Genomic DNA, 11388 nt, shown 5'->3' with positions numbered 1-11388 from the left:
CTATTTTTTATTACATCTATTTGCATTTGTTTAAAATTTGTCATTACTAAAAACTCAAAGAGGTTTTGAACTGGCATTCAGTGAGGCAATGTGCCCTGTAAGGAGGCATCTGCACTCCTTGTTCTCCACTCATTTATTCAAGTTCCTCCTTTAGTTTGTTACCCATGCTGCATGTTGCAGCAAGTTGAGTATATCATGTTAAAGCACAACATTTAATTAGTCTGTCTGAACTATTCCACATCAGTATTTATGCTGTAGTTGAGACTCTTTTCTGGACCACCCCATAGACACCAGTGTACAGAGACAATCCAAAGGTCACATGAGAGCAACATTGGAAAAAAGTAATCAGGTGGATTGCCTGTTATTACAGGCTTTTCACATCCAGGACTCCAAAACCCACATCATAATCAACTCTCCCACTTCACATCTCCACGGTGGGCTGATTGTCCCTTACAACACACACACACACACACACACACACACACACACACACACACACACACACAGCAGGGAGCAGCATGGGTCAGATCCTCCATAGATTTGGATACTAAGACCCCCCATGTTGGACGCTGGCTGTCTGCCTGTAAAGACTCAGGCACAGTCAGGGTCTGGCAGCTCTCTGCATTAGTTCAGCTCAGCTTTTATTCCTTAGCTTTTTTCTACCATCTTCATTTTTCCTCTCTTTGGTCATTGTGGGCACACACCTTCATGCACACTGCCAAACAAATCCAAGGATCCACTGAGCTGCAGATGAAGTCACTAAATGTTTCTGGGAAACAGATTTCTCCTTCCAGAAACTTAAAGACACAAATTTGTAGTCTAGCAGTTAAAAATGGTGCTTCCAGAGTTGCACAACTTTCAGTTTCTTGGTTGGTCTATATATTTAAAACTGCAGACAGGATTTGTACCCACAACCTCTCTGTCACCACACATTCACATTCACCAGCTGAACAATCAGGACTTTCTGACTTCTGGTAAGAAACGTGATGTGAAAAGCACCCAACCATCCACCCTCTCTAATTGCTTTTACTTTGCTTTTGCTTCTTTAACGACTGCTGTCTTTTTGCCAGTGTGAACATGTTGAGAATTTGTGTATAGTATGACGTTGAAATATTTTGACTTTGTGTCAAGTTTATAATTTATAAATTTATAAAAATGAATTTTCTGCAGTCTAAATTTTCTTTCAGTCAGTCCGTGCTGATGAGTCTATTGGGGAAGCACAGCTCTAAGGAACACCAGGCAAGATAACTCTTTATTGAAGATAAAAATTTCTGTTCTGACAATCGGAGGGAAAACATCTGCAGCTTTCCTTCCCAGCTAAACACAGCAGCTGACATCACAGATCTGGTTCTGCTCTCTCTCTCTCTTCAAGATGTTTTCATCACTGAGATCAGCTGCTGCTGCTGCGCTTTCCTGTTTGACTGGAAAGACTAAACACTGCAGACCCGAGCTCATGTTTGCCCAACCCTGGTTTAAATTTCCAAGCAGCTGCATTGGTTTTAATCCTGAGTTCAGCGGGTCTCTGCTGCTCTCTGCTGGAAAATGTTTAGAGTTACAAAATGTCAGTCAAAGTCCAATTTAGTAAATCCAGAATAGAGCCATGAGATTTACCAGAAATGAATGATGTTCTTACTGTGGTAAGACACAATATTTACAGTACATGTAACTTACAATAAGGTCTTTAAAGGATTGATTCCAGCACATTTATACATATGCAAAGTTAGATTTAAATGAATTAAACTTAAAATCTAGAAAAAATAATGCTATACATACACAAAAATATGCATGAAAAAATGAACACTACAAATATTTCCTGAATAAAGATAAAACCTGCATTATGGATTCTATTGTGTACTCTATTTGCCAAACAGTTTGAATGTTATTAAAAAGTGATATTGAAGGGATGTTATTTAACTTTTTTCAGATGGACAATTTTTGCACAGCAACAGACACGTCCAGCTAAGATTTACCACCAGAGGTCACTGTTGGATCACTGAAGTAAAAACACCACATAACGTGCATGAGAGAGAGCAGGAACTAATGCAGATACAGAACGGTGTGTGCAATATAAAGATTGGATAATGGAAAATTATTCATGTGTGCGACAAGTGAAGAACTGAAATAGAGATCCACTTAAAATGTCCTGCAGTCACAGACAGCTGATATCACTCCGTATTATCAAAATAGCAAACGGCAGTTAGAAAAAGAGGAATAACAATTTGTTTTATTTTCTTCACAAGACAAAAGTTTTAAGTTTTATAGCTTTTAATCTCTCACTGGCAGTCTACTACCTCAGTTCTGACTAATGGTTTGTCCTGCTGAACAGTGTCCACCTGACAGCAGCGTGTGTGGGTCAAAAACTGAACAGTAGGCGTTTCACACAGCTGCTGCCTCTTACATCATAACCTGCTTTCTTCATCCAAAGGTTGAGACATAAAGCAGGTGACTTATCCTGGCCTCATTCTCATCACCACCTGTGTGATAATGAGTTTAACAAGTCTGGCAACTCATTTACTTTAAAACACACAAATCACTCCCATCTCCCAAGTTGAATCTGAATTTTACTGACTGAACAAGATATACTGTCTGTGGTCTGCCCTGCACTGTAGTATCAGCTGTGGAAATATTCCAAGAAGAAATTAAGAGGAATCATCACACTCACAAAAATATAGGACTTAAAGAAAACTTTATATTTAAAATGTCCTGGTTGCAGCTTTAAATATGTATGTATATGTGCGTGTGTGTGTGTGTGTGATATCTTACATTATCTGATTACAGCCTTAATGTGATTCATGCTGTAACCGGTCTAACTACTTTACATAATGCTCACTAACATTGCATCAGATTTTATAAGCTGTAAAATGACCAGTTACTACAGCTCTAAAAAATGTAGCAGAGGAAAAGCATTCTAATACAGTCTAATCTAGTTGACCTTGCATTGTCCTTCTGTGTTGGACTGAAGTGACCGCTGGACTGTTTCCTGCAGTCAGGATTATTACACAAGCTGCAGCATCAGTCAAACATAAATCAGATTATAGTCCGGCCAAGCCCGACTATTTCAAGACCTGCTGAGCCCGAGGTTGCACACTGCCTGTGTGTGTGTGTGTGTGTGTGTGTGTGTGTGTGTGTGTGTGTGTGTGTGTGTGTGTGTGTGTGTGTGTGTGTGTGTGTGTGTGTGTGTGAGGATCTCTGTTAAACCCTCAGCACACTCAAACTTCATGACCGATAGATACCTTTAACTTTTTTTAAATATTCTTCAGTAACACAGAAAAGCAAACAAGCTATTAAAAAAACCCTCCATCTCCCCCACTGAGCTCTCAGACGCTGGAATTAAAGACATGTCTAACTGCTCCAGACAGAGCACAGAGAAGATAACCCTCACTCTCTGCTGCACTACAGCAGAGACAGGAATCGGTTTGTCGTCAACTCTCCACTGCAGGTCACCTGACCCTTTTGGAGGTGGCAGCTCACAGAATAGCTTCTACCTGAAGGTTCCAACACCTCCTGCCACTGATGCTCACTGGTGTGATGAAGTTCCTGATATTCACACAAGCTATGCACAGGGCCTCAGGCTACACACCTGACCCTGACACCAGAAAAGAATGTTGATATTGTACAAGTGTATTACTGTAAAAATATTACCTGTTGCACTATTTATGCATTGCAACCATTGTATGGTTAAGGTCTTGGAGAGATTGTGGTTAGGGCAAGTAAACTATGGTTAAGGTATGTTTGGAACACTACGTTAAGGCTAGGGAAAGATAAAAAAAACAACAACATTAACTGTTGGATTGTGACTGGATCCAGACTGCAGTCTTCTACATGGAAGTCAGATGTGCTACACGCCTGTTCACCATCCCGACCTCCAAGCGCACTGGACAGAATTGTCCATAGAAACATAATTCCTAAGGGTACTGGGCTGGAGAGATATCAGCCCTGCAGAATTAGTCAGGTGAAATGTGCGCGCTGTGGTGAGGAAGGAGGAACAGGAAAAATTGTGGGCACCCTCTTTCTCAAACTGACTTGGAGAGCTTTACAACAAAGTTGGCAAAAAGAAAATAAGTAATGTGCACTTCCATTCACTACTGTTGTGTGAATTTTAGGCATTGGTTGATGGAGATAAACAGTTGGTGGAGCTAATTCTCCAGTCAGGTACCATTAAATCGTTGCAGAAGAAGAGGACACAACGTGATGACGTCATTAAAAGAGCTCCAGTCAATGCTCAAATGAAAGAAAACGATGTGGAAAACATAACTGAAATATGACATTTCTGTTTGTTTCATGTATTAATGTGAGGACGGTTACAGCCTCCTCATCGCTCCACACAGAGCTGATGTTTTGTCTCTTCATTAAAAGCTTCAGACAAATAAATAACATGCTCCATTTGTGCCATGATGTATTCCAGTCTTCTTTCACTGCACTGTCGCATTTTGTTTTTAATTGATACATCAACTTTTCCACCTCAGCCAAGTGTGAAAACTTTTTTCGTCCATATTTTGACAAATCTCCAGCGTTTCCATTTTGTTTTTTTCTGCATCATATAGTGCCGGTGTATGTTTCCCTTCTTTTTATAAGTATGTATTAAATTCACAAATTTGAACAACTGATTATTCTAAATTAATAAAAACATGATTTCTCCTCCACTAAATGTTTTGCAAATTATAATCTGCTGTTAATTACTTTCAATTATTTTGAAATGGCAGTGTGCAGTTATCGTGATTCAGAATTTACATAATCAAGCCAGCAGCTGTGTGTGAGGAGTGGAGTGAACAAGTGAGAATTCATGTGATTCAGCAATGCCATTTCTCCTGAACTAACGACTCCGAACATCTGCACAGGTGTTTTCAGTTATTCTGGCTGATTAGACCTTTTCAGGATTGACATTTGAATGACATCTTTCTGATGCTTCTCTGTTTGTGGTTGATAGGGCGAGACAGATTACACCTTGATGAGTCTTTTGACTAAATTAGTTTTGATGGCTTCAGAAATTCTTTGAATAACATTAGAGGTGACCTCATACAACGTGCAAATTGTTAAGCCTTTGTTTGCTGAATTCTCTTGTATACACCAACAGAAACTCCAAACAGCATAAAAACCAATTTCAGAGACATGGCTATTTCTGCTTTTCCTCGCAACAATAAATCTGAAAAAAATCAAACAAATAAACATAAACAAACAAAAAAACATTATGTTACAGGAAAAAAGTCTATAGTCCACAACAGTGGGTTAATATTTTTTAATAACCACCCCATTCAATGACCCACAAGTACACAGACTTTAAAGAACAGATGATGTTCAGAAAGCAAAGACTCCAGTCAGACTGGAACTGTCCTCTAAAGGTAGACTCAAGAGTGAGTCAGGTGAGGCGAGAGCTGCAGGTGCTTCAGTTGGCTAATCACTGCACCAACAATCGTCAAGGCCATAGGAATAGACATGTGTTGTGCAGTGTCATGGGGTGTGTCCAAGGTAGTAGTTCAGCTTGCAACCCAGATTCTCTCCGCAGGCAACTGTCAACTGAATGTGAAGAGCCAAATAAACATTTATAGGGCTCATAAAATATCAGGGAAAATAATTCCTGGAGCACGTAGGCTGATATTGACAGGTTTGCTGCAGACACACCCACACTTTGGTCTCACCAACCTCAACACAAACATCATCTGGCTGCCAATATTTACCTGAGTGACCTCATGCAGGTGCAATGTGTTGATAAGCAATAAAAACATAAAATTGATAATGGGTCTAATATTTTAAAAGTTGAATAATGCACAACAAAATCAGTCTACCAGTACTGAAAGTCTAGGCTTAACTTTGCTTTCTTTTTAAACACACACACATACACACACACACACACACACACTTACATATATATATATATATATATATATATATATATATATATACACCTGACCTATTTTATTGCAGTTCACACCCTCAGTATGTCTCTCAGTTGCATGGAAGCCAGTTTGTCTATAAAATGAATTCTACACAGTGCTAATGCTGAAAAACTAAACCTTAGCAACTCCAAATAGCAGGAAGACATAGCTTTTGAATTGACCTTTGGCACCCAGAAATCACATAAAGAAATCAGTAGCTTAAACTAAAAATCATCTTCATAGTGTCTGATGGATTAAGATGGTGAAGAGTTTCATTCATGCTTTCTCTGGATGAAGCATTCACACACTTTTGGATTTGACTGTTGTTTTATTTATAGCTTGTGATATGAGAGTCTTTTTCACCAGCAACCATACCTCATGGCCAAATCAACATCAAGGTCCTGGATAAAATCCAGATGCTCAGCATGCAAGCACTGTAAAACAATGTTACGCAAAGAGAAAAATTTTGAAATCACAGTTTAGCTGTTTTTTCAGTACGAACAGTAATCCGGCAGCACAGACCATATGCATGGTACATTAACATTAAAATATCAACCCAGAAAAATGGGGAATAACAAGAGTCAGAGATAACCCTGAAAAGTATGGAATAATGTTGAAAAGTCAATAACCTTGAATATTGAGTCAGAAATAATTCTGATAATTCTGAAGTTTGCAAAGTCATCAGTACCCTTGAAAAGTTGTGAGTATGTTTGAAAGGTCAGGTTGAAATGTCAGAAAAGGCAATAATTATGCAACCTTAAAAAGCCAGGAATCACCCTGAATTACCCTAAAAAGTCAACAGGCGACTGAAAAGTCAGAGATAATTCTTAAAATGTGAAGTCAGCAGTAATTCAGAAAAATCGTCAAAAACCCTGAACAATGATAAATAACCATAAAAAGTCATAAAAGTCAATGTATCACAACGTTATGACCACAAGTGAATTGTGCAAACAAAGAGAAATTATTATATGAAATTATTTGATGCTGTCTTGCATAGATCAGGTTTAGGACAAACATAGCACTGAGTAGTAAACACAGACATTGGACAAACTAGATCAAGATGTCTATGATATGGTCAGATTTATTAGTTTGTAGCTGCCATATTATTTGGAAATTAAACTCTTTGGTGTAAAAAGCTCAGAAAAGTCCATAATAAACACATTTATGATTCTACAAATGCAATCGTAAACAAGTGTGATGATAGTGGAACCATTCTGTGGTCAGTGATACAGACTTTAGCCTGCCCTTCAATATATCCGTCCCAGACCGGCCTAAATGGACAATTTCCTCCTCCACATTCATCCCCTTCCTCACATCCATTAATCCAACATCTAATACTTACTCATTCCATTTAAACTCACATTATTGTGGCGTGGTCCTTGCTCGTGAAAAGACATATCTCAATCATGCTAATAGGAATCTCAGTCATGCTCCTTAGAATAAAGTAAGATTATTTATATATATATATAGATAGATAGATAGATAGATATAGATATATCTTATCTATGGTTCACTCAATTAACTCTGTTTCAACATAGCAGATGAGAGATAAAGCCTGGACTATGATTGCTTAAGCCTCTACCTTCGCTCTGACTGGCTGGAATAAAGGCAATGCAGAAATAAATGTTCTTCATTAAAAGCCAAATCAAATTTGTACTTGAATAAAATGCCCATTTGTAATCAACAACAATTTTAGAAAATTATGAAATTTGTGTCAAATAATGTTTCATCAATTGTATTCCAACATATAACTTACAGTTCTCAAGCTACATTAATGAAATGTTTTTGAAAAACATTTAGATGTTGCCTAAGACGTTTTGATGCTGTAGATCACAATATGTCATTAAAGTGATTTACAGATACTGTTTCAGGAATTACTTACAAAACAGATCTCAATGTGCACGTTGTGGCTGAAGGTGTTGCACTCAATCCTCAAAACTCAATCAACATCAACAAAGGGGCTCCGCAAGGATCAATTTTAGGTCCTGTTATGTTTACGATCTATATTAATAACTGAGGGCAGCACACAATTAATTGATTAAATCAGCATACAGATGAAAAGGAAGATACTATTGAATATGCACATAATACTTTGCAGCACAGCTCTGACTGCATGCAAAGATCACTAAATTTAAAACTGCTTTATTAATGAATTAATGATTATACTTGTTGCTTTTGTCTAAATCTTGCAATACCAATGAAAACTGTCTATTTACACATTGAATGGTTTTAAAATTGAACATGTGCAGGATTTCTGGTTTCTTTCCAAATCTTCTACCCATTTTGTCTCTCTCTGCTGTCATTGCAGTCTATGCCACTTCGCCCCTCCCCCTATCCTCCACCGCCAGTGTCAAGGCCCTGTTTACCGTTATCTGTGGGGAGCTCCAATTGGCTGCTTATTTTTATCGACAGGCTCAACACCAAGGTCTTATCAAACAGTGTCTTTCCTGATTGAAATATATAATTACTCTATTCATACAGTATAAAGTTGTCAGCTGCTTTCTTTCTCTCTTTGCAGACCGAAAAGCATTTTGAATTTGAATTTTTTGACCATATCAATGACTTTTACTTTGACTACCATTGACTGGATCTTGATTACTCTCATTGTAACGACCTGAATAAATGAAGATAAAATGAAATAACACATGGAAGGAATCATGACTATTTTTATTCTGGCTATGATACAGGTATGCCTGATATTGCACTCTGCTCTGCTGGATCTAAGTGCTTGTGGGAAATAAAGTCATACATAACCTCAGAGCTGTCAACATCTTTAGAGAAATCAGAGTCACGTGACAGCTGTCAGCCAATCACGATGCCTGATAGCCTCTCCTGATCACCTTTTGTCTGCAGACAGAGTTGTTACTACGTGAATGGTAACCATGCCAGCTGGCAGCCCGCAAATCACACAGGAACCAACGGTGTCAGAAAGTCTCTCTCTCTGTCCATTTCTCTCTCTCTCTTAGTTACCAAAAGTGTCACAACCTTCCTGTCATCTTAGGTTCTGTCAGGTTTCTGTTGTAACGCTGACATTTCCAAATTGAATGAAAAGCAGACAATGTACTGTAATGGTAGCACAGGAATGATCTTTTCTGCAGTGGATTCCCAAGAACAAAAATTTTAAATATGAAACCCAGGTCACACAAAGTGGAGCATAAAGCTGCTTAGATAAAGTGAACAGTAGCAATACCACAATATAAATATACACCATTACAAAAATAATAGAACATTAAATTTAACTCTCTCCCCCACCTCTCCCTCCCCTCATGTGTCATGTCCTGCTCTGCTTCTTAGTTTTGGTTTTTATGGTTCATGTTTTTCTATCGCTGTTTCCTGTTTTATTTTGTAGTGTTCTGCCTCATATGTGTCTTGTTTGCTTTTCCCACCAGTTTTGATTGTTTGCCCTGCCCTGATTAGTTTCACCTGTCTAGTTATTTTCCCTCACCTGAGGGTATTTAAGTCTGTGTGCTTCCTTTGTTTTTTTGTCAGATGTCTTCGTCAGTTGTTGTCAAGTGTCCTAGCCAGTTCCCCAATGTTTCTTGTGTTTTTGGATTTTTCTGTGTTTCCTGGACTTTTGCATATTTCATGGACTTTTGATTTTGGACTTTGCCTGCTCCCCGTCAGATTTGTTTGCCTGTGTTGGACTGCATTCCTGGTTTTGACTTCTGCCTGCCTCGCCACTCAGTAAGCCTTTGTTCCCCAATCTCATTGAACTATACCAGCTCTGCCTCTATGCCTGCGTTTAGGTCCAACCCCTTGTATTCCCTGTGTTCCCTGCTTGAAACATGACACTAAGTTAATATCCACCCCTGATTATCGTTGTGAGTATGTGCACCACTGCCTGTAAAGTGTCTCACCTTTTTCATGATCAAAAATAGTTGTTGTTCAACATGTTGTATTTTGATGCTTCAATGATGTAACAGTGTAAATAGTTATGTAAATGTTGATCTTATTGCTAATCTTTCCTTTTTAGGGTTTATCGCCCCTGTTTTATGTTTGTTAGGTCAGAATTTTTGGTTTAGCAATATGTGCACAAGCAGCACAGATGTGCCAGTAAAGGTCATTGAATTTGAATTGCATGTCTCTATATTCTGACATTTTATAGACTAAACACTTGATCACTTAATTGCGAAGATAATAAATCTAAACAATTAACTGAAAATGAAAATAACTGTAGTCAGAGCCCAGTCGATGGCTGAATGTATGTACTGTATGTATGTATGTATGTATGTACAGCAGCTTTTGTTTGTTGGTTTTAGATAATTCCCTTTTGCATTTCTTGAGCAACACTGTTTCTGATAAACACCATGACCACAAAACTGCAACTAACTGTGAGGTAACATCCTCTGAGTGAGTGGAATATAACTGCTGTCACTCTAGAGCTCCTCTCCTGTATTGTAATTTCCCCCACTTTTCATAATTCATTTGATTTACCCGTTGTTTCATAAGGTCATCCCAACTTGCACAGCGTTGCCTCAGTATGATTTTAGCTTGTTTAACCTTTTTGTTTTCTAGGTTTACTTTGAAATCCCAGACTTCTAATTACGACATGAACACTGCATGATAGTTAGAGCTCAGTTAGAACCCAATTATGGAAATCTCTCATACACATCACCGCCAAAATCAACAGCTGATCCTTGCAGAGAGTTGACATGTCCACCGAATTTAAACCAAAAGCAGAAAATGTATTTCTTCACATATCTTACAAACAAAAATATGGATAAAAACAAACTTCTTTACTAGAGGTAAAAAATAAAAGGCACACATGAACAATACACAGGCAACAATCAAATTACATGTGAAACTGTGTCTAAAGTTTGATATGACATTTTGTATGTTCCTAATGGAAATTCTAAAGTAAGGTCTCTTTATAAACCGTAATATTTACTTGATTTGTCTTCGTATATAAACCTTTTATCAGTGTTTGGAAATGTTTTATTTTTTACTTTTATAGTATTATTCATCACTGCTGAGTTTATTTGGTTGTAAATGTTCCTATGTGAAGAAATATTTTTTCTGATGCAATCCTGAGGCCATGTTGAAATTGATCTTGGTAACCCTTTGAAAGCCAGCCAGACAAGGCTGTGATAAATACTGTCTGTTGTCTTTATGAGCATGTGAAAGTGGCGTGTTTGGTACTTTGAGAGTCTAAAGTCTCCCTGCAGATGATTCCGAGCTACACAGAGGCATCGCTGAGGGGGAAAACCCTCCAGCAATGTGAGCAACAAGAGGAATCTTGCCCTCTGACATAGAGGTCTGCAAAGGACAGAAAGCAGCCTGTACCTGACAATAATTAAAAGAAAACCCCAATCCAAGACCCTGAAATCAATTACAGATCAGATTTTTCAAAGGACTGATTGGGTGAATCAGGGATTTTTCCTCCAGCTAAGAAGGGGCTGCAGATACAGGTGAATGAGATGGGACTGAATATACAGTGGTGTAAAAAAGTGTTTGCCCCCTTCCTGATTTCTTATTTTTTTGCATGTTTGTCACACTTAAATGTTTCAGATCATGA

This window comes from Siniperca chuatsi, linkage group LG11 (assembly GCF_020085105.1).
Source record: "Siniperca chuatsi isolate FFG_IHB_CAS linkage group LG11, ASM2008510v1, whole genome shotgun sequence".
Lineage (NCBI taxonomy): Eukaryota > Metazoa > Chordata > Actinopteri > Centrarchiformes > Sinipercidae > Siniperca > Siniperca chuatsi.
This window is presented reverse-complemented; position numbering follows the sequence as displayed.